Genomic DNA, 24,768 nt, shown 5'->3' on the forward strand with positions numbered 1-24,768 from the left:
TTCCAAGAAATCCTAGTTGTTTCAGGGAAGAGTGGAATTTAGAAACCAGGATTTTAGGCCTGGGTGTGCTCACTGTCACTGGGATGTCATTGCTTTTGGATACTTTCAGCATTCAGAGCTGGGCAGTGGTGTGTGTGTGTATGTGTGTGTGTGTGTGTGTGTGTGTATGTATGTATGTAGAGAGAAAGAGAGAGGAACAAAGCAAATATTGTCAAAAAGTGAACACTTGGGGAATCGGGGTGAATGGATTATGGGGATTCTTTGTATTGTATCTTGCAATCTTTCTGAGAAAATGTCAAAATAAATCATTAAAACAAATCGAGTGGTGGTTTAATGAGGTGGTTGAGAATTGCTGGAAGCAGATGGATTTATTTAAATCCCAGTTCCTCTGCTGTGTAGCACTGGGCAAATGATGGTGACCTCTCTGTGCTATATTTACAAAGCAGGGATAATGATCACAGTGCACTTTATGGCATAGCTGAGAAAATAAATCGAAACAATTTGATAAACTCTTAGAAACTGCCAGGCCCATTCTGAGTCCACAAGAAGTATCAGCTTGTTTGTTTATTTTATCATGCGCCAAGATTGGACAGTCCTGAGAGGAGACGCACCTTTTTAAGATTTCTGGTTCCCATCGAAAATCAGGTCTGGTTTGTGTGGCTCACAAGCCCACAGGCCATCTGCTGGAGCATGCTGAGCAGGTGTTGCTAGCTGGGCACGTGTTCCTGTCCCAGCACTCTGTGCATCCTGACTCCATGTCACCTGCCTGCCTCATTTCCAACCTTTATTTTGCACAGCTCAGAAGTCTACTTGATTTTTCCTTTAGTCTTTAGAGGCTCTGAGTCCCACTGGTAAACCTTCATGCATGAATACCTGGGCAGGAAAACCCACTTCTGTTGAGCCAGTTCTGTATTCTTTTCCTGTCCCTCATCTCAACCACTCCTCATACAGAAGCTGGGAATCTTATTTTGTATCAAACTTAGAGAAGTTAAATATCCTGATCAGAGAAACACATAAGCAGAAAACTTGTTCTGAAACCTGGGTCTGTCTGCATCCTTTACTCACTTCCCTTCTTGGAGGCCAAGAACCAATATGGGTCAGTCAGTCTGGCTCTCACAAGCATTTGGGGTGAGGCTGATGAACAGCTCTGGCTGCATTATGATTCAGCCTGATTTGCTGAATGTTTTCTTATCTCCTAGGCTGGACCTTGACCCCAATGGTGAAAGCACTTATTGTGCTCTGCGATTGTTCTGTCCTGCTGAACCCCCTTTATCATCCCTGAGAACCTTAATCGTCAGGATGACGTGCCCTGGGGTCTCTCAAGGGGCATCCACTCCCAGTACAAGGCTTTTGAATTAACAGAAGATTTGTCCAGCTGAAACGTTGCCTTCCAAATTTGTTCTGTTTTAATGGGAAAAAAGTGGGTGATATTTTTTGTATATGTGGAACAGAAAGTTGAGGCAGAGGGAACGGGAGGGGGTGGTGGGTGTCGGCAGACAGTGGAAGAAAAGAGGCCAGGAAGCCAGAATTAGCATGAAGGCCAGAGAGCCCACCACACAGACTTGAAAAATAAAGGCTTTGCTTTTTCATTTGCATTTGTTTTCTTTTTAACACATCAATGTCCCTTTTCAGTTCATTTATTGTTGCCGCTTCTTCAGTTATATGGCTGGATCTCTCCACGCTGGGTCAGAGCTAAGGAAGGCTACAGCTGACCTCCGGTTTGTGCTGACACCAGTTGTTGGTGACAGCTGCCTGAAACCACCGAGAAGTGTTCGAGGTGGGTCCAGAGATATCAGGATAGAGGATCACGATTAACTGTCAGCATCTGCCACGAGTCCTAGAAGACTCTTCAGTTTGTTCACCCTATCCATAATGTATTCTCGATATCAAACTTACAGGTATGTCATAAGAATCACATTTATCAAGAGTTATCTGTGTGCTTGGCATCATAGTAAATGTATTACATTGATTTTTGATTTCTTTTTTTAGCTTTTAGTTAAGAGTGAATAAATGTCATACACGATATGTGTGCAAACCAGTCTTGAAGGCTCACAAACAAATTGTCCCTTTGTAACATCCCTCTGGCCTGGATGAAGCCAGGGGTCCCGCAGGGAGGCCCAGACAGCAAAGAACAGAGCACTGCCTCTTATCTAAAGGAAAATCCAAATGTAAGAAAACCATGGGTCCTGAATCAGAATCAGTAATGTGCATTAATTTATCCAACAAGTATCTACCAAATACTTAATTTTTGACAGAATTCATGAGTTGGTTAAATACTACAGGAATTTTGTTCTCAGATTAGGAGAGCTGTCTCTTGTTCCCTTGTAGAAATCCTGTTTTCTATAATGCCATTCACTACAGGCACAAGCTCATCCCAGCTCTCATGCTAGGATTTATGTATTATTTTTAGTACCAACTTGGAGCAAATTGTCTAAGATCATTGTTCTTGAATGCCTTTTGTTGATTCAGGGGTGGGCAGTACTAGAGATGGAACTCAGGGCCTCCAACATGCTAGGCAATTGCCTTATCTCTGAACCACGTCCTCAGCCCAATTTAATTTAATTATTTTGAGACAGGGTCTCACTAGTTCCCCAGGGTGACCTCAAACTTGTGATCCTCTAGCCTTAGCCTTCCAAGTGAATAGCTGGGATTATAGATGTGCATGCCTGCCTGGCTCAAATACCTTTAATATTTTTTAATTCTAGTGATACTTTGACTCTAAGAAAACCCCATGTATGTGTCATCTCACTTCTCATTGAAAATGGAAAAATGAGAGTGAGGAAGAAAACTTGAAAGTGAATAGAAAGAGAGGCATTGATGTTTTCTGCGACATCAATGAGGTAGTCTTTCGTTTTCATTAAATCACAGAAGCAGATTACTAATTCCAACCAATGACTGAAATCACAAACATGAAGGCCACAGATCAGCTCATGGCTGCCTTCTAAAGGAACAGTGGTGGCTAGATCAGAACTCCAGAAATGCAGAATGAAATGGTGCTCTTAATGAGATTCCTGACACTAATTACAATTTTCCCCCCACAGAGCTTCCGGAAAATCATGCTGAGTTCTACTTTGGATAAGCATAAAGTCAATTTGCCAAATCCTTCCAAGGTTCACTAGTAAGTGAACTGGAAAAAAAAATTCCTATTAAGACTTTAAAAGTCTAAAAGTGCCGGAAGAGCTTAAGATAGTTAACTCATCAACTAACCCAGAATGAACTTGGGAAAAGCTTGTCTAGCATGTTCCTTGTTAGAAGCAGAAAAAAGAACTAGAAAACAACCTCACTTGCAGAGAGGACAATTCTGTGGCATGGTCAATATCCAACTCCTTAGGTAATGAATGACTCTGGTTGTTATTCCCAGTCTGGCAGATCTGATGAAATCACATTTCACCTGCAAATTTCCAGGTGATTTCGATTAAGAAAACTTGGAAGTTGGCAACGTTATGCTGATCTTCTAAAGTGAACTTGCCTTTCTTGCCCTGTTTTTGGAAAAGTTTTGTATTATCTGTCTTTTAAAAGGTAATTGTAAAATTCACCTGTAAAACTGTACAGGCATGGACAAGAATAGGCTGTAATTTCCAGGGCCCAGTGCAAAATAAAAATGTGGGGCTCCTTATTAGAAGGAGGAGGAGGAGGAGGAGGAGGAGGAGGAGGAGGAGGAGGAGGAGGAGGAGAAGAAGAAGAAGAAGTAGAAGAAGAAGAAGAAGAAGAAGAAGAAGAAGAAGAAGAAGAAGAAGAAGAAGAAGAAGGAGAAGAAGAATTATTATTTCAATACAGTGGCAGCAAAGTATGAAACCAGTAGAGGACCTTCCTAAGCATGAGATCAGGTGACCCCCAGGTGAGGACCCACACACCTGGAGCCAGCCCTGGCTCAGGGTACAAGTATTTGATCTTTATTCAGATTTTCTTTTTGCTTTTTTTTTTCTTAGAAAATAGTTTCAGATTGTTAGATTTTTGTTGTTACATGGTTGCTCAGTGCATTCTCTTATGATTGTTAAAATATCTACTGTAATTATAAGTTTTTTTATTTCTGGTGTTATTTTTGTGCTCTGTGTATCTGAGCAAAAATCCATGTCTTTAGCTTTTTCAAAGAACAAATCTTTGATTTTCAATTTTCATTTCATTCATTGATGCTTTCATGTCTATTATTTCTTTTCTCACATTAACCTCACTCCCCCACTGGCACCAAGGCCAAATTTGGGGGCCAACAGAGGTGAGGCAAAGAACCTCACCCCCCCCACTGATGCATAGACCTATCCACAAGTATGGCTGTATGCTGGACAGGTAGTCAGTGACGGGTATGATTCAATTGCAGTGGTATCAACCTAAGACAGGAGGCTGACGCCTAAAGGTCAGTTTTCCGATGACGGGTAAGAACCATATGTTGAATTGGACAACCTACCAGGCACGGTCCTTAAGCCACATTGCTTGTTGTTTAATTAATCAGAAGGGGGGAGATGCTGGGAGCCATTAGCCAAGTAGGTATGACAATTTCCTTGCCAGCGTACCCCATGTTGCTGACATGTTGCAGTGACATTGAATGTACGTGACCTTGCTCAAGGACCAAGGCAGATTAGGGTGTTCCCGGTTTTAAGATAATCGTGTTTAGGGCGTTCCCAGTTTAGGTTCCAGGTTTAAGGTTTAAGATTATTCCTGCTGGGAATAGGGCGTATCCTGCTGCCTGAGTTCCCCTTGAGTTCTCACGGGATTCAGACAGTATATTTTGGGAGATAGAAGCCCAGTGGAGGGGATTTGGGCAAAGAACGTGGATTTCCCCAGAACGTGATTGTAGACGGCTGGTGTGAGTTCGGGAATAAAGAGTTGCTGTTTGAATCTACAAGCTGTGTGGTGGCTTGTGATTGTGTGCCCAGCCAGACTGCGGCATTTGTGCCCAGCCATATTCATAGCCTTGAACTTGAAAATAGGAGTTGAAATCTTGTTTTCCAAAGATCATTAATATCAAGGACATATTTTTAGTTCCAAAACTTGGGGTGCAAATTGGGCCAGTGAGGCAGGAGCAGGAGCCTTGGGATGAGAAGGGGTGTGTGAGCCACCCTCCTGCACTCTCAGCCACAGCTGTTCACACCATACTGTCCCTAGCAAGTTACCACAGCTTCCAGATTCATGCCAGCCCTTCTTGAGGCACCAATACCACTAACCTCACAACAACAGCTCACACTTGTGAATGTCACTGCCGTGCACTAATTGCCCCTGTGAATAATGACAACATAAAACTTTTTAAGCAATCCTTTTAAAATGTTTGAAGAGCTACTGAATTTACTTCCATGAGTAGACAAGTGCCCTGTCTGTGGTCTGCAATTTGCCGATTTAGATTTCTTACATATTGCCTACTCATCTTGATTTTGCATGGTCGGGCACCCCTTCAATTTTTCACCCAGAATGAGTGCTTCACTCACCTTCCCATGCCCCAGCTCTGGGAAGCCACAAAAGCTGCAGAAGAGCCCTGGAGAAGGAAGCTGGGAGCTCAGTGACTTTCACCCAAGCCCACCTGGTAACTTACCCGATTCCAATTCCAACTTCAGCAAAATGCGTGAAGATCATTAGTCACAGGTTTTGAGGTTCATTTCCAAACCTTTGAATGGCAAAGATGTGGATTAGAAAAATAGAATTATTTGATGAGTGGATAAAGGAAATTTTTATAAATACATATATGGATATACATATGCATATATGTACATGTACATAAAATGGAGTATTATTCATTCATAAAGAAGATGGAAACCCTGTCATTTTCAGAAAAATAGATGGACCAGGAAGACATCTTGTTAAGAAGTGTAATAAGCCAGACACACAAAGGAAGAGGAGGAGGGATCGGGGAAGGAGGAGAAGGAGAAGACCTGAAATAGAAGAGGGACTATTAGTGACCGGGAGGGAAGTGGGGGAGACAGGAAGACTGAGGAGGGTGGTGGGCCAGACAAGGCGTGATCTATGCATGTGCAGAAATGCCACCGTCAAATTAACCTTGTTGCACAATTAATAATAAGTGTTAACAACAACAGTGAATTATTTGATTTGAAGAAAACCTCACTCCTATAACAATAACATGTATTTACTCAGTAAACGTTTGTAGATCACCCACCCCCAGCCACTCCCTGTGCCGAGCACCATCCATGGTTATTTCTTATAATTCCTGGAGCAACCTTATCAGACAGGGGCTGTTGTTATTCCCAGACTTAATAAACCAATGCTTGGAGATGTTACTTGGCTAGAAATTGCTAGAGCTGGGCTTCAGATCCAAGTCTTCCTGGGTGGATGCTCTCAGTCTGTCCTGGGTCAAAAGGCTCCGAACCATTGTCAGAGCAGGAGGCCTTTTCTCCAGGTCCTCGATTCTTCCCAGATAAAACAGGATGGTCTTCATCATTCTTTTTTGGAGGGAGGGGTGCCAGGGATTGACCTCAGGGGCACTTGACCACTGAGCCACATCCCCAGCCCTATTGTGTATTTTATTTAGAAAAAGGGTCTCACAGAGTTGCTTAGTGCCTCGCTGTTGCTGAGGCTGGCTTTGAATCCACGATCCTCCTACCTCAGCCTCCCAAGCCACTGGGATTACAGGTGTTTGCCACTGTGCCTGGCTCCCCATTCTTCTTTGCCTGCTTGGGAGATTAGGAGACAAAATGATGCCAGTTGGGGTAGAAACAATGGAAGTACTTATATAGCTACTGTTGTTGCACAAGAAATTTAAAAACAGAATGACTTAGAAGAGATTGCCTTACCTAACTTCTGGGGGCCAGGAATTTCAGTGTGACCAGGCTGAGGGGATCTGGTAGGAGTCTCCTATGGGTTGCCACCCAGGTGTTGGTTAGAGCTACAACCACCTGAAAGCCTGAGGCTGGATCATGTCCTTCCAAGATGGCTTACTTGGTGGCAGGCACGTTGCTGGCCTTGGTGGGGAGCCCAGGCTCCATGCCACATGGACCTGTCCATGGGCTGCTTGCATACAATCACAGACTGGGGAGCAGGTAAGCCAAGCAAGAGCAAGACAGAAGTCACATTTTCTCTTAGGACACAGCTTTAAAGCCACATTGTCACTTCCACAATATCCGGTTTATCACACAGGTCTACCCTGCTCAGTGCAGGAGGGGACAAGTCAGGGCTGGAACACCTGCTGAGAACCCTTGAAGACCTCTACCATGGCTCACTCTCCCCATGGAGAAGCTGACAATACTCTCAGGAGCAATAGCCATTCCCTAAGAACTCAGGAAGCACTCTAAGTTGATACTGTTACCAACCCCAGGATTACAATTAAAAAAATAGATGTGGGTAAGTTAAGAAACTAGAATAAAAGTCATCTGTTGGTTAAAAAGGAGCTCAGACATGGATCTAGGATTTTGATTATAGAGCCCAATGTCTTGAAAATGGTATATTAGTTGGTTTCATAGGAACTTTTAAAACAAAATTATTCAAGTTAGAGACTGGTCTTCACAAAGCACTTCCTGTACATCAAGGTTTCTCAAACTTAGTACCAATGATATTTAGGGCCAGATAATTCTTTGCTGAGGGGAGCTTTCCTGTGCATGGTACAATTTAGTAGCCTCCCTGGCCTCTATCCACTAGATGTCAATGGTACCCTCTCTCAGCTGTCACAACCAAAGATGTCACCAGACTTTGCCGAATGTCTCCTGGAGTATGGGTGATATCACCTCTGGCTGAGAACGATGTTCTAGATCTCTCTGTGACTAGGATTTTTCTCTGTTGAGATACCATTGAAGTATATTACAACATTTCAAGTGTTGTGTATAGATTCTACCCACTGACCTGGGAATCTTAAAAGGAGCAAGAATCCATCCCCCAAACATATATTGTCTCCCTGGAGACCTACCTACACTGGTAGTCATCGCCGTGGAGATATTTGGGAATGAGATATTAATGTTGGAGATTAAAATCTGTGCTGGGGATTAGCAACGGAATTTGTTTTCTGGGCCCGATGAGGCTGACCAAATTGTGAACCACAGGAACACCTGAGTTACTTGTATTACAATACAAGATGTGATGGGCAAAGAGCCACCGACTTACCCACTTCAGAAGGAATTTCATCTGTCTTCGAAGCAAAGCTTGGGGAATGTATCAATTTCCATACCAGTGTTCAAATGGCTTTGGGGATCATTCCTTAATAAGTGTTTATCTTGAAATACAAACAGTTTCCATGGATCTTGTGTTAGCACTCAGAAAGTCAATTGAGAAAAATGACTGTGACCGGGGTTATTACTGCTCAAACCATGTGTGGGTAATTCAGTTCTAGATGAAGGCTTGGGGAAACACATTTGTCTCAATAAGTAATGCATTTTTATTTATCATTCCATAACTAGAAATTTCTGATTAATGAGGTGTAGGTACTTGCCTACTAGTAATGCAATGCATTTGAATACAGAGATGGAAATCCTTCAGATTTCTAGCAATTTCTGAAAACTAATAGCAAGTTAAAGCACCAAGATGGGCCATGAGGGCTACATGCTCAGTCTGGCTGTTGGCATAATTTTTTTACATCATGGAAGCAGGGGCTCAGTTCTTGTTCACAGCTATTTTACCATAACTGAGCCTCCTATTTGATACCTAGTAGCCACTCAGAAATCTTTAATGAATCAATCTTTAAAGTTTATTAGTCATTGCCTAGGTGACTTATAAGAAGTAGAATTCTGAAATGGATCCGAAATCTCCTTTCTTACCCTCCACCATGTTCCAAATAATATCTTAACACCTGTTGATATGAATACCTGAACCCTCACTCATTCTTTGACTTTGGATTCGACTTGATTTTGCATTGGAGTTGAACTTAGATGCTCCTCTTGAGCCAGCAGCTCAACCTTTGACTCATGTAGAGGTGACTGCTGACCCTGCCAAATTTTACCAAACCATGACAGGCCTGAGCAGCTGGCGTCCTTCGTGAGCGTTACCAAGGCTCACCAAAAACACCAAGTTCACACTGTTCCTGAAGTCAACCTGATTTTCTGTTGGACTTTGTAGAAGTGTAAGAATGGCGCTGAACTTGATGAAACACTTCAGTGAAGGGCTGAGCTCTATATTAATAATAAAATCAAGAGTAGTAAAGGGAGTGGTTTCTAACACATAGTGAGACTTTGTATGCCATCTCTTATGACTAAGTTCATTATCTCTTTCAACTTCACATCCATCATGAGCTGTGAGGTAGGGTTATCTCCCTTCTTCAGATAAGGAAATACAAGTTTAGGGAGGTTAGGAATGTGCTGAAGGTCACAAAGCTAAGGAGGGATATGCTTGGCCTTTGAACGCAATATTCTCTGTGACCCCAGAATATGAGCTCACAGCCACTGTGATTTGTGCCCTCCAAAGAGCATCTGAAGACAAACGTCAGAGTAGTAGACACCAGCGAAGTTCAAGTTCAAAGCAAAAAGGGGAAGGCTCGATTTAGTGCTATAGCAGGCCTCATTTTGGATGGTGCTGTGTAGATAAAAGCCCACCACTCCCTCACTTTGCAGGATCCTGGGCTGCAATGTTCTGAATGTTGGTGCCCTGGAATCGGTGGGCTGTCACCTGACAGCTGGTATGACAGTGTTACGAGGTGGGGTCTCTGGGAAGCAATGAAGCCACAGGCCTTCATTCTTATGAACAGGATCTGTGACCTTATAGAAGAGGCTTCAGAGAGCCACCGCGTGAGGACACTGCAGGAACGTGCCTCTTTGAAGCAGGCCAGCAGCCCTCCTCAGCCACCAAATCTGTTGTTGTCTTAGTCCAGGACTTCCCAGGCCTCCAACTATGAGCAATGAATCTCTGTTGTTTATAATTCCCCAGAATAAGGTATTTTCTTAAACGGCTCTCAAGGGCTCAGATGTATGGCAAAAGGAGCAGACGTCAGTCACCACAGAGCCAGCAAAGTGAGGGAGCACTTCCTGTCTGTGTGGGCATCCAGTTGCACAAAGCAAGAGCTGCCTGCAGGAAGTGGAGGAGAACCTTGGAGCAGGTCGCCCAAAGGCACCTCGACAACTCACAGCCAGCTGGTGAAGGGTCCTCACAGCCGAAAAGTTGTGCGCCTCTGGGCTCTGCCTCTAGTTCTGTGCTCACATCAAGGTCTCCTATTTAGCTTCTGTTATTTGCTGAGAAGACCCTAAAAATATTTGTACCCGAGTATAAGACTACTTATAACCACCATTGTGATTTATCTCGTATTTTGGATGTGGTTGTGATATTTCTTGGAGGGTGCTGTGTTCCAAGCTCTGGGTGCTGTATGCAGAACAGGCTAGAGGGAGCAGGAACAGACCCAGCAAAACTTGCTGGGCATGGTCACAATGGCCCAGGTGGGAGGTAGGTGTGTCATTGCATGCTCCAATGGATATTGATGAAGTCGGTGGACAGTAGAATTGGGGATATACTTGGAGGTCAGGACAAAGAGGAATTGCTGATACATTTGCATAAGAGACAGGAACAGGTGATCAGGGGCGACGATGCCGATGGCTTGGTCTCTGTAACCGGCTCCTGAGGCTCTCTGGCATAACCTCCTGCTCCTCACCCTCTTGCTCACGCCACAGGGCCCCACACCATGGACTCTGTGGGGCTATTGCCATTTCTTGGGTAGACCAACCTCATCCTCACCTGAGGGCTTTTTTGCAGTTGTGATTTCTTGCCAGAGAATATTCTTCCTCCGGATCATTCCACTGCTGGCTCTTTCCCGTTATTTGGGTCTTAGGATAAAAATCCTTTCTTCAGAGAGAATAGCCTTGTCAGGTATGGCTGTGCCCCCCGCCCCACAAAGCTCTGTAAGGACACCCTATGTTACCCCCTTCGTGTCTGAAGCACGGCCTAAGATGATTTTGCCTTTCCACTTATCTCAACAAGATATGCCTCGTGGCCCACCTTGCTCGCTGCTGTGTTCCCCAGCATCGTCAGCAGTGCCATCGCTTAGCAGGGTCACCACAAATCGCTGCTCCATGAGTGGGCGGATAAAAAGAAGCAGAGGGAATGGCTTGAACCTGGACTTCCACAGCAGTACAGAGTCCTAACAGAAGCACCAGTCAGGTCCCAACCGAGGACGCTGGCAAGTAGCAACAGAGAGGCTGAGCAAAGAAAGACACCTTTAGCCCTGGAGGGTTCTGAGCTCCCATTTGTGACTCAGCTTTGGGAGGGAAGCCAAGCCCCACTAACTGGTACCCTGGCCCCGAAAGGGAACAGCACGTTGGTCCCACCCACAAGTACTCAGATGGGATGGGGAATAGGCATAAGGAATCTCATCCTGACCAACCCTCTATGCTACATTACATCCAATCTGACTTGTGAGGCTCCAGAAACACCCAGATTTAGGCCTCATGCCTGCTTTCCCACTATAAATACAGCCACAGGGGGAAGCCATGTCATCTGCCTCGGTTCCACAGAACACAGTGCTCATCAAAGAAAATCCCACAAAAACATGAGTGATCTTGTATCCCTGACTACCACCCACTGCTCTCTGTGTTCCACTCTAATTGGGCACCCTGAACCTAATATTAATGCTTTACTGGCAACTAAATCCCATAGCAGCCTCACCCCAATTATGAATTATGAGTTTAGAAACTATTAACACACCACAGGTTTTTTTTGTTTCTTTCTTTCTTTTTTTCTTTTTTTCTTTTTTTTTTTTTTGGTACTGGGAATTAAATCCAGGGATGCCTTACCTTTGAGTCACATACCCAGCCCTTTTTCTCTTTCATTTTAAGACAGGGTCTCACCAAGTTGCTGAGCCTGGCCTCAAACTTGCAATCCTCCTATCTCAGCCTTCCAAGTTGTCAGGATCACAGGTGTGAGCCTCTGCACCTGGCAAGGTATTTTTAACCATTCAGGACCAACCCAGGAACGGTCAGGATGTTCTTCCCAACTGCAAGCTGCTCAGTTTCTGCAGCTGAACAACTTTAGACTGTGAAGGTGCAAAGCCCAACTCCTCCTCCACGTGGATCACGCAACCCACAGAGTAGATCTCAGCCCATCGCAGGGCTGCTAAGTACACACTTTGTGAGGTAGCCAGGAAGAGATGACGTTGTTTCACTGCCAAATCAGCCATTCTCAGAACCATCTTTCCTCTGCGTTTGCGGTTATGCAGAATGGCATATCTTCACTTAAGTCACTATGAGCCAATTCTTTGGGTGTTGGTGGCCCAGTTCATCCTGATGCAGGACTTGGAGATGCAGAGAGGAAGAGGGAAGAACCGGAGAATGGGAGACCACCACAGTAGACTAGTTAAATCCCCCTCTGTTGGCACTGTGCTTGGGGAACATGTACTGCTTGCTCCTCACCAGTTCTGTCAGTGGGGATCCTCTTGCCTGTGCCTGTTCTAGGCTGACATGATATGCCAGGAGGACTTCTAGACAGCTCCTAGGAAAACCTATATGCTTAAGATAGCAGGACCAAAAGATGAAATATTTCCACATCGCTTTCCTCAGGACACCCCCTGGCAGAGGCTGGAGGGCCATTCCCTCGTTTGTCAGTCCTACTTCAGCTGCCAGGGACACAAGCTCAAGGCACATAGGTTTAAGGAAGGCAGGTTATAGGAATCCGAGGCCCCACTTCTAAATTTCACCCAGAAACCAGCTCAGGACAGCTGGTTCAGGCCAAGAAAGGAAGAGAGCTGGGAACAGCAGCCCCCAGAAGGTTTGAGAGCCCTGCTCAGGGCCGTGCTGACACGAAACACAAGCCCGGGGTCTTCAGCAGTGGTGGGGCTCCTTCCAGGGGTCCTGGTTACAGACCCCCGAGTTCAATGATGGTCCAGGAATCATTGTTCCCAACAGAGTTGTGACAGAACAAGTGGGTGAGCTCACCAGGAACTCCATGGAGAGGGGGAAAATGTCAGTATGAGGAAAATAGCATCCCACTGCGGTGGGACCAAAGTTCTTCACTGTGAACAAGGTCACAAGACACATTTCCTACTTTACCCTCAGCTACACCCTCAGCTGACACTGGATTTGGACACATTTGGGTATGGTTTTTCTCAGACTGATTTTTTTTTAAAGACAATCAATACAAATAAAAAAATATAATAAAAAACACCCAATTGGCCAACTCTAAGTGATAAAGGACATGGAGGAGAGATTTGAAGAAACAGTTCCATAAATTCCAAATATGCCTCTGGGTTGAAGACTTTCATATGTCAGACTGAATGAGATAAAAGCTATAAACAATTGTGAATTGACAGTAATCCTGTTTCTCTTGAAGGAAATGATGTACTGCGACATGCAGGAATCTCTGGGGCCTACTGGCTGAAGCCAGTGAGCATCTGCAGTGAGCTGAGAGATTGATGGTACTGCCGTGGGGCCTGACGGTATTCTTCAACACAAGTTGGAATAACTAGAGAATATTACGGGGCATCCTGGTGCACCCCAGGAAGGTATTTCTGCAACTGCAAACTGCCCGTCCAAGAAACCCATCCAAGTGACTTGTGCCTGGCCTTGGGGACACCCAGATTCCTTTGCCCCTTCCTTCTCGGGGTTCCCTGAAGCTCAGTAGTATTTCTGTGTGGGGAGAGGAACTTATACTTGACCCAAAGACGACAGGTTCCCAAGAGGGACTATGCCTGCACTTTCTCATCCCCCCAGCTACCTGCTGTGCAAAGGACCACAGATGACAAGCCCAAAGCATGGCCTCCATGACCTGCAGCATGCGTCCAGTCAGGGGCCACTTTAAAGACATTTTTCCTTTCCTTTATCCTCTAGGTGCTCTTTGAGCTTCGGGCACACACCCTGGTAACAATTAGAACACATACACCAATGTGTTCTGGGGCACAATTAGAAGGCGTCAGGTCAAAGTCAAGTGTCTTATTGAAGAGTCATCATCTTTTCCAAAATCCAGTGCTGTTGAAGACATAGCCAAGATACATTTTCACATTTAAAATTGGGGCTTGTTTCCTTGAACTAAATATGTGCAGGTCACAAATAGTTGAAGCTTGACTTGACACAAGTTACTAGCAAGTTAAAATTTCCCTCTCTCTTCTCTCCCCGCCCCTCCCCCTCTCTCTCTCCCTCTTTCCTGTGACACAAAGTTTGGCCTGCTTATTAGGAATAGAGGAAAAATCATAAAAATCACTTTTATTTTAACTCTAGAATCACAAAAAGCATAGCACATTTAAAAAATACTTAAAAGCATCAAGTCAGCATGAATCTAAATAGTATTATATATTCAGAAAACTGCTTCATAAAAAGGAAGGGCAACCACCCTGTGAAGCAGATATTTCATTTCAGAGTTGAGGAAACCAACGCACAGGCAGAAGTGACCACCTGGATATCGGCAGTAGGTTAGTGACATAGCTACAGCTCAGACTCCAAAGCCACACACAGTGACTATACTATAATGTCCTCCTCCGGAAAAGTGGTAGATAAGAGGGTTTATTGAACACCTACTGTGTGCCTGACCCTGTGCTTGGTGCAGGAGGTGAAATAGGAGTTGCAAAAGCAGACTCAGTGCCCTGTGTGGTGGGAGAGGAGGACTCTTAGCCAATGTTACCCAATCAGGAGCCAGGCAAGGGGCTCTCTGTGGTTCTAGCATCCTCAGCCGGGCTTTGTTCCAATCAGGACTGAAAGTGTCTGGTCATTGGGAGCCACTCCTACGAGACCCAGGAATGTTAGATGTCCCTCTTTGAGGATGGCATTGCCTAGAGCATCAGTTTGCATAAATTCACATACTCTCTGAAGCCATGCTCCTCTGAGGTCCCAATTTCCCTTTGGGGATCCCAGTACACATGCTGTCAACTGTCCATTTCTTTTGTGGCATTTAGATCATGGGGGAGTTCATCTGTCCCTCACAAGCCCTAAACAGCCTCGTCTCTAGCTACCCAGGTACAGAGCGGAGCCACCTGGATTTATCAAGGATATAAAGTCCAGTACATAATCTTGAGGATCATTTTGCTTCAGAACAACCTTAGGAATGAGTTCATTTATTGATGGAGCCATAAAACATATACCCTCTTAAGGGTTGCTCATATCAGCCCTGTTATGACTCTGAATTAGGATCAAGTTTTATCAGGGTCTATAAAATAACTGAGACCTGGGGAAATTATTTCTAATGGAAAAAAAAATGCCAAGATCACATGTAATAGATATGAATTAGATATCTACAAATAGAAACCTATGTCAATAATCAACCATTAAGCCATAATCAACGGTTAAGCAAAGCAGTGCTTACGTGTGTATGTGTATGTAAGCATGATCAATGTGGGACATGACTGAATTAAATCTGTTTGGGGATGTTGTAGAACATTCCAGATCTAAGAGAAACCTGAATTGAAGGAAAATAAATTTGTAAAAAAAAAAAAGAGTGAGAGAGTCTAAGATTTAACTGTTCGTTGGATCAGGTTTCTGAAGAACAATCCAAGACCATCATTTTATCTTTGCTATTCATCCAATTTCTTCATATTTCTTTTAATTAGTTTACTTTCATTAATTGCCTGAACTAATTTAGTTCCGTTAATTGTGGCCCATCTTCATGGTGTATTCCTTTGAACTCATGCCTCAGGTATTTATTGAGCGCCTACACTGTTGAGTGACGGTCACATTCCTCTTCAAGGTTTAAGCCTAATCAAGGTTTTCAAAGCCATTTTGGGTTTGCCCTGGCACCAAGAGCCAGACTCAGAATCAACAGTGCCTCCTTACTTGATTGTCTTTAGCAAGAGGCAACATGACTTCGCCTTCCCAGGAATCAGGCCCAGTGAACCTGGTCACCCCACCCCTCCTGCTGTTCTGAGTGACTCAGACGGAGGCTACCATGTTGGTTCTCCTCCCTGGGATTGGAGAGCCTGATTAATAGGCAGCCTGCCTTTGATGGGTCTGAACACAGAATGATGGAGAGGGGCCTTCTCCAGAGCACCGTAAGGAATGCTGGGAACCACCAGGAAGAAGGTGCCCACAGGCCAGTCCCTGCTGAGCTCACAGGCTCAGCCCAGGATAAACACTCTCCTCTCCTGACTCCTTCCATTTCCTTCCCTGAAGGAGCCGGATGAACAGTCTACCACTTGGAAAATCCCTCCTCGTAAACAAAACAAAACTTTCAAGCCCCTTGAAAAAGGAGCCCAGGCTGGTTCCCTCTACCCATTTACCTATTTGTCTGGTAAGAGATTTAAGGAGTCCTGACCAGGACTGAGGTGGTTCTTGTAAGTAAACACACCGTTCTGTGTCTCTTTTAGGTGTTTTCTATAACAGAGGACATTAACTTGAGGATGCAAGGAGAACCCCTAAAAGACCACCAAATGGTGGGTGTATGTGTGCACTTTCAGGACCAGGTCTGAAGCTTGGAGCTTGAGGACTCAGAATACATCAGCCCTCAGATGAGCTTGAATTGCTGTGCAGGGCCACCTGCTCACTTAATCCTCCCAACCAACCAGGTTAGGGTCCGGCACCATTATTCCCTTCTCACTCATCTTACCAACCCCAGTTGACCAATCAATGAAGTTGGCAAACCAGAAATCCACCCCCAGGCTCTGTGGTTCTAGCATCCAGCTGCTTACAAAACTTAACTAAACACAATCTGGGGAAACTATTTCTTCCCTTGAGACTCTGATGATCCCAACAGAGATATTCTAATCCCCACTGGTCTTTTCACATCGAATATCTGCTCTCTAGGTCATATAACCAGAAATATGGGTCTTTGTTGGCCAAACAGTCACTTCTAAAGAGATACTCTCCCAGGCTCACCATTCATTACAGAGTGATGTGGAAAGTGGACTCAGATTATGAATTTCACCACACCTGCTGTGGTCATGGAAAGAGTGTGAACGTGAATTGAGCAATCGCCTCTGCCTCACTGAACAGCCAGAGGCCAGGGAGTGACAAGGAGTTAGACATTCCACCCTCAGTGGGCCTCCTGGGCCTTCTGTTTGTACATGGGGTCTGTTTGTATGGGGTGATGTGGTTGGTCTCACCGAACACCTGCCCACTACCTATGTCTTGGAAATGTGTGTGTGTGTGTGTGTGTGTACACTCACACCCTGTGCCTTGAGACCTAAATTTTAATGGATGAAAATTCAGATTTTCTCTCCCCATTTAGTAAATTAAAATTCCTATTTTAAATAGTTGGAAGCAGAATAACATTTTTTAGTATTTCTCGAAAGGACAATGCCTGTTCAGTGACCCTATTAATTTGTATTTTCAAGCAAACACATTTGTTCACTAAATAGGAAAAAATTGAGGCTGGTGAAGTTGCCGGGTCTTCATGGACGCTCTTCGCCTGAAACTGAAGTCCACAGTCACAACTCTTCTCTGACTGGTTCTCCTGGTTTGCGTGGAAATCGGGAGAAAGACTCATCAAGCCAGGTGTTGTGCTGCTGTTTTACTTTTTGTATTAAAGATGCTCAAAAAGAATCAAGAAATAGAAACAGCTGGGCTTGAAAGGTGGACTCAGCCTCCCGGACAGCACTGCATCCCAAGAGCAGAGGCAGAAAAAAGTTCCAGCGGCTGCATTAGTGAGGGGACAGAGTAGTATTTGGCATTAAACATTTACCAAATAGAATTTTTTAAATTCTATTTTTGGCCTCTGCTGAGAAAAAAGAAAAAAAAAAAACCCTCTGCACCTTATGAACCTGGACTCTGAACATCCTCTTCCTAGTTTACTATAAAAAGAAAATTCTTTAATAAAAAACGGTGCTGGCATGAGATTTTAATGTTCTTTAATTCTTAACAGTTCCTGAATCTCTGCAGAATAAGCACAAATTGGTGAATGGTAGCGAGAAAAAAGAGGTAAAACCCGGTCTTTCTCTAAGTCCACATCAGGATAAGGAGGGAAAGGCGATCACAACAAGGACTTAAGTGGGAACCTCGTGCCTTGCCAGGAAACACTGGGTTCCAGAAGGTTCCTTAGCACAGATCTCAGGCTGGCAGTGATTCCCAGTCAAATGTGGACTGTAGATGAGCCTTATTTGGCTTGCATGGTGTTTCAAACTTTTGAATTCACCCACAACTTTTAAAAATCTGGAGATTTCATATGCAAAATTGTGGGCTTCCCACTTGGCGCATGGGGCTACAGCTGCGTAACAGAAGCCCCCCCTGGCCAGCCGGGCCTCTCAGGGGGCTCGTCCTCCCACCCATCCCTTTACGGGCCTCTTGCAAGCTTTTCTAGAGCTCATTTCATTTACCTCTAAAAGACAAAAATAAATAATGTTTTTAAAGTTTGAAAAAATAAAGAGCCCTGTAGATCTCTTCAACAGTAAAATTCGACAAAAGAAGTACTTTCCTGTGCTCATGAAAAATGTCATGGGAAAGGAAGGAAGAGAGGCTCAGCCTTAACGTCCCAGCATTTCTGGGTGTAGGAACCTTCTAGGGGGCTAGGACTCACCTTTCAAGTTCTGTGTTCTCTTCTTTCACCCTCTTACTCTTGACCCCGCCAACAGAATCTGTCTGTTCCCTGGAGACTGCCTAGTCCCTCTCGTATCTTTGTCCTTCCTTCCTGTCTGACATCTCCAGGTTTCCAGGTTGACCTCTCTAGTCACTCTCCCAAGGACCCAACTGGTTGAACAGTCTTGTTTTCCTGTTTTGCTTACATGAGTCTCAGCAAAAAAAAATGAGTGGTCCAGCTGGTCACCAAGGGCAGCTGCTCTGAGGCAGGCAGGTGCTGCCACCACAGTGGCCTCTTATATTGAGCAGGCCATAAATGACCACTGGGATTTGTCTAGCCTGCAGACACATAGCATTTGGCTCATTTTGCATTTAAAAAAAAAGTATAATCTGTTGTTAAAATTAAAAAGTAACATTTCACATGAATTCCAGATTTCAAAAGGAAGGTGTGGAAGCAGATGAGATCAGCATATCAAACACCTGCTTGCTCATGTTTATTGCAGTGCCATTCAAAATAGCTGAGGTATGGAAACAACCTAGGTGTCTATCAGGGGATGAGTGGATGAAGAAAATGTGGGTGTACGTACACAATGGAATATTATTCAGCCACAAAGAAGAATGAAATCATGTCCTTTGCAGCCAAAGGGAAGGAACTCAGGACAGTAGGGAAGAAAAGGCAAGCAAAGTCACAGAAAGACACATTCCCCATAAAAAGTCAATCTGCGTGTGGACTAGCAATTACTAAAGGTTGGAGGGGCATGAAAGAAGAATAGAAACAGGTGCCAAAACACAGATAGATAGGAGGAAAAGGCTCTGGTGCTCCACTGTGCAATGGGACAACCATAGTGCACAATGTCCTGTCATTTATTTGATGAAGCTGTGGGAGAGCGGAGATCAAAGGCTCCAGACTAAAGGAATGATAAGGAGCTGGAAATGCTAATTACCCTAATTCGATCCATGCACACTGAATGCACGTGTTGAAATGTCACACTGGACCTCATTCATGTCTACAATTATTACAAGCTAAAAAAATCAGATCGAAAAATAAAATGAATCAATTAAGTGGAAGGTTTGTGTACCAAGGCTGCACGTCTCTGGATGGAAAGAATGGGCAGGCTGAACCGCAGCTGCCCCTGAGATAGGTCTGTCCCAGGTTACCACTGGTCCCTTCTACTCATTTAATCCACTTTCCTAGCTCCAGAAAGCATTAGAATCTGACCTGCAAGCTCCTGCTTGGATCTGAAAAGTCATTCTCCCCCACCCCACATTTGTCCAAAAACGTTAGGATCTTTTGAGGTCTGGCCTCACCCTGGGACTGAACTTTAATCGCAGGAACTCAGTGAAAGGTCACAGCTCAGGAGCAGAGACAGCGGGGGCCTGCCAATGATTGCCAGCTGCACCTGGCCACCTCCACCACTCACGGGGAGCACTCGGTTCACATGTTGCAAAACCGACTCCGAGGAGTGCTCCTAGATCCTTCCGGGGCAAACAAACAGCAAAAACTGCTTCTTCACCAAACAGCTTCCAAATGCAAAGAAAAACATCTTGATCCACTTGAAAACGCCACGGTAGGCTTGGTTGAACATCACTAGAAGCAGAATAGTTTTCTTTGTAAATTTACTCAAAATTTTAATTTTTTTCCCCTAAAATTTAGAATAAAGAAACCCTAAGGTTAAGAAGTGCTTGAATTCAGCCTGTGTGCACAGGGCTCATCCGGGAAGTGGATTCATGAGGAGCCATAGAGAAGGGTGATGGGTGATAGGATTACACTCCGGCTGGTGTCAGCAGAACTGGCCATCCAGAGGACGGCATGGACTGGGGAGATGGGGAACACCCTGCAAACTCCATGACCTGCAGAAATCGTGCCGCTCCTCTTCACCTCTGACCCCAATGGTGTGAGTGACCCGCACCAGCAGTTGATGCCTCACCATGCAGTCACACATCTGCCTGGACCGGGACTCAAAGAGCAGAAGGCGTTGTCCCTCGGTGGCTTCAGGAGCTGTGGACAGAGCCACCTCTTCATGCCAGTGGGACCAGCTTACAGACCAGGGACGGCTGCCAAGGGCCATCAGAGTGTCGGCTCGGTAGTGACCATCAGGCCTTCACTTTCTGCCTGTAAATCTTGTGCAAACCTCTCTCGTGCACAACCCAACTGTGAAACTTAGAGGAATGTGATGTGGGGAGATGTGGTCCTCCCCAGCTAGACAGACACGGTGCAAACCCGCCCCGAGCAGGGAGGAGCCCACACTTGGATGCTGATGGTGAAGGAAGAAAACGGCTGTTCCCCTCCGACCCCCATTCCCTTAACAGATACTGAGCGTCCATCTCAGGCCCTGGGGAGATGACGGTCAATAAAACCAGATCAAGCCCCCAAGCCGGCTTCCTTCTGGGTATTGATGTCCCTGCTCACTCTCCCTCATTGATTTCTCCACATCGTTACCAAAGTGATACTTTTAAAATGTGGATGATGGCTCCCAGCTCTCAACCTCCCAACGGTTTCCTAGCTCACTAGGAGACCATCCAACCTCCTCACTATGGCCTGCATCCCTGGCCATATCTTGGTTCCTGTTTCCTCCTGTCCCCTCTGTCCCCTCCTTTCACCCATGTCCTGTCCAGGCCACCACAATTTCACTCCCTTGCTACAGAGGCTCTGGCCTCCAGTGCTGCTCTCAGGCTCCTCTGCCTGGGCCCCCGACCCCCATTTCCACCCAAATGTCACCTACTAAGCAAGGTCCTGCCATATGCAGAATATGGGCTACCCACCCCCTCATCCCTCTTCCTGGCTCTTGAAGCCACCTGACTGCTCCAGGTTTACCCATCGGGGTCTCCCTGGCCTCCTCACTGCAGGGGGCGCTCTAGGAGGGCAGGGGCATGGTTTTGTGGATGGTGACCTTCTCACAGCCTGACTCTGGCCCACTCTCTTGTTTTATTTCCGTCACGGCATTTATCACAACCTCCTGGCCTTGACTTCTTATTGAGGTTACGCTCATTGCCTGTCCTTGCTCACTAGGATGCCAGCCCTGGGGGAGCCAGGGGGTGACCTGACTGCTGACCATATGTCCCTTGATGGGGGCTGGCTGAGACTCTGCCCTCACACAGAGTGAAGAAGTGTTTCCCCACCTGTCCCAACACAGCCTGTACACCCCCAAAGCCATCTCAGCAAGAAGTTCATTCTGGTGAATTGCATCTTAATGTCAAGGACCCACCTCACTATGCATTCCCAGTGCGTGACAGAGGGACATCCTTGCCTCATCATGTGATGTGCCAAGAACACAGCACTGCACCTGCAGTTTCTCTGTCAAAATGTTTAACTCAGGTCTAATCAGGAGGGAACCGACAGAAGAGCAAACCAAACTGAGGGTCGGCCCACAGAGCAACCGGCCTTTGTGCTCCAAAGCTGCCAAGGTCAGAAGGCGTGAAAGAGCTGAGGAACTCTTCCACGGAATTGGAGCTGAAGAGACCCAGCTACACAACATATGGCCCTGGATCTTGGATTGGAAATTAACTACATAGACTAGCATTTTGAGGAACAATTGGGGAGATTTGAATAATAGTACAATATTATACAATATTATAATACAGCATAATAATATTGCTCCCATATTAACTTATCTGAATTCGATGATTTGATCTAAGAGGATGTCCTTAATCTTAATAGATACTTAACTGAAATTGTTAGGAGCAAAGGGGCCTATTTCATATGGTTTAGCAGAAAAATAATACGTGTTGTGTATCATAGTTACTACAAAATAGAAGACCAACATGGCAAAATGCTAACAATATGGAGAGTCTGGGTGCAGGGTAAAAAGGTAGTATCTGTTGTTATTCCTTCAACTTTTCTGCAGTTTGAAATTTTTGAAACAAGAGGTTGAAAGGTTTTTGTGTAGCACCAGGGTGTCTGAAGACACCAGCTGCCTTCCTTCCCCAGTGAGACACGTAGGGCCAGAGATCCAGGCTGGAGCCCGAGCTCAGCTGACAGGGAGCAAGGGATGGGCTGGCGGGTAGGTGTGAAGGGGCTCAGAGCCAGGGAGTCGCCACCCTGGTGAGCACCACCAAGCCCAGCCTCAGAAGGGAGAGGAAACCCCCAAAAGAAAAGTAAGTAAAAAGTAGAAGATTCAGACAAACAGCTTTCCTAGTCTTGCCTGGCTTTGGAAACAGCGAGAAATGGAAACCCAAATTCCCAGAAGGGTTTTGCTAAAATCTGACAGGGCGGTCAGGTGCCCAGATGTAGCAGTGAGTTTAAGCCCACGTGGGGTTTCCACATGCACAAGGATAACATCTCAATTTCTTACTCAGGTAGCAAGCTGACCCCTTCCTCTCCAGTTTACCTGCTGCTACCTGCATCTCACACCTGAGGCCCCATCACCATAAACATCCTTCAGAGAAAACATTCAGCCTTTGCTTTTTTAGGACTGGCTTACTTCACTTAGCATGAAGTAAACTTCCCCAACTCCATCCATTTACCTGCAAATGCCATGATTTTATTATTTTTTAATGTTGAGTAATATTCCATTGTGTATATATATATCCATAATGGGGTTGGGGGAGCGTGGGAGGAATGGAGGAACTTTAAATAGGGCAAAGGGGAGAAAGGGGAAGGGAGGGCGCATGGGGGTAGGAAAGCCAGTGGAATGAGATGGACATCACTACCCTAAGTCCATGTATGAAGACACAAATGGTATGTCTCTACTTTGTGTACAACCAGAGACATGAAAAGTTATTCTCTATATGTGTACTGTGAATTGAAATGCATTCTGCTGTCATGTATCACAAGTTAGAATAAGTAAATAAATTTAAACAAAAAACGAAATAAAAAAATATACATCCTTCAGCTGCTCAAAGACAGCTGCTCTCTTGCCTCCCTGTGGGGAAGAACCAGTTTGAGGTTTTTCATTTGGCTTAACTTCTAACCCACCCTGCACAGATCCATGATCCGCAGCTAGTTCACATCGCATGTCCTGTGTGATCCCCTCATGGGTCCACTGAAGGATCCACGGATCACACTGGGAGGTCCTGATACTGGCAAACAGCCACCCAAGATCTCAACACTAAATCTCTGTAGCTACCTTGATGTGGACTGGCCACAGACAGACTGTAGAAAAGCCCCAGTCTGGGGGCCACATTTGTGAAGTATTGCACTCGAGATTCTTGTGTCTTTCGTGTATAGCAACCTCATATCCATCACTTAGATCTCAGCTCAACCCTCACCTCCTCCAGGAAGCCCTTCTTCACTTACCCCTAGTCCAGCGCTTCTCAAAGTGTGTTCCACAGAACAGTCCCATCAGCATCCTCTGTGGCACTTGTTTAAAATGTAGCTGGGTCCCAGCCTAAACATATGTTATCCACACCACTGGGGAGTGGAGACCAGGCATCTGCACCTTAACAAACTGTCCAGGGAAAGAATGACCTCTGAGATGTGATGACCCCTGTCCAACATACTGTCTGCCTGTAGATAACAATAGCACACTTAAAAAATCTGCCAGGAGCACAGATTTCATGGTGAGTGTCCTTCCTAAAATAAAATAAGCCCACAGCACCTCTGGTTTCCTGGGAATGATGCTCACATAACGGCTGCAAACTCTCTCCCTGTCTCTGGTGGCCATAGTTGCACATTTCATGAAGCGCTGAGCTGGGAACTTGGAAGACAGCACATTCACGTTATTTGCTTTAGATTTAGCCTGTGTTTTTCAACATTCTGTGCTCAGCCGTTCCTGTGCTCGCCGGCACACGCCCAGGCACCCCGCTGGACTTGCTCCGGTTGACACAGATCTCATCCCTGAACTCAGTGCCCTGCATCCCCTTGGTTGAAGTCACACTTTAACAAGAAAGTTACAAACATCCTGGCCTCTCTGAACCCTTCCTCAGTAGGTCAATGATTACTCTGCACACACCCAATTTCCTCCTCAGCCCTGCCTGGCTGTTGATTAGTTGAAGCAACAGCAGAAAGCCAGTAATTGATTCTGTGGGCTCAACCCTTGTTCTGGGCGACCACCTCCCTGCGGGCACTCTCCCCCAGCCCCAGCCCTGCAGTGTGGCAGGGAGCCGGAGCTGGCTGCGGGAGGGCCACAGCCTGTACAAGGGACAGCACTCAGCCCAGCTGCAGCTTGCACGGCAGACCTCACATCCGCACCCCAGCCATCCAGTCCTGAGTTCCCCAAGCTGGACTTCACGGACTCAAAACCCTCCACAGAAGCTTTGCCACTGTCCCCCAGAAATGCATTAGGGGCCGTCACTGTTTTTCTATTTAGTAGTTCTATTAGTTGAGGATACTATTGGTCCGGGGCTGTGGCTCAGTGGTAGAGCGCTTGCCTGGCATGTGTGAGGCACTGGGTTCGATCCTCGGCACCACATTAAATAAGTAAATAAAATAAAGGCATTCTGTTTAAAGAAAAGGATGCTGTACATAAAGACAACATTAAAATGAAAAGCAAAACTTGGAAGCCTTTGCCGTCACAACTGCTTTGTCCTACGGCTCATCTGATTGTGGCTGTCACAG

At 45.5% G+C, this 24,768-nt stretch overlaps 1 long non-coding RNA gene across 1 annotated transcript in view; it reads right to left on the reverse strand.

Moving 5' to 3' along the window:
• The window catches only part of LOC124085750 (uncharacterized), a 38,666-nt gene extending 14,632 nt beyond the window's left edge, over positions 1–24,034 (reverse strand). Inside the window, exons 1-2 of the long non-coding RNA XR_009225810.1 lie at positions 23,509–24,034; positions 5,522–5,593 (exon numbers count right to left, since the gene is read on the reverse strand). This is a non-coding gene — a long non-coding RNA (uncharacterized LOC124085750). The remainder of the gene's footprint in view (positions 1–5,521; positions 5,594–23,508) is intronic.
• Positions 24,035–24,768: the final 734 nt, after the last annotated feature.

Source organism: Marmota monax, unplaced genomic scaffold (assembly GCF_021218885.2).
Source record: "Marmota monax isolate L192 unplaced genomic scaffold, Marmota_monax_Labrador192_F-V1.1 WCK01_AAM20220418_F8-fsc00014, whole genome shotgun sequence".
Lineage (NCBI taxonomy): Eukaryota > Metazoa > Chordata > Mammalia > Rodentia > Sciuridae > Marmota > Marmota monax.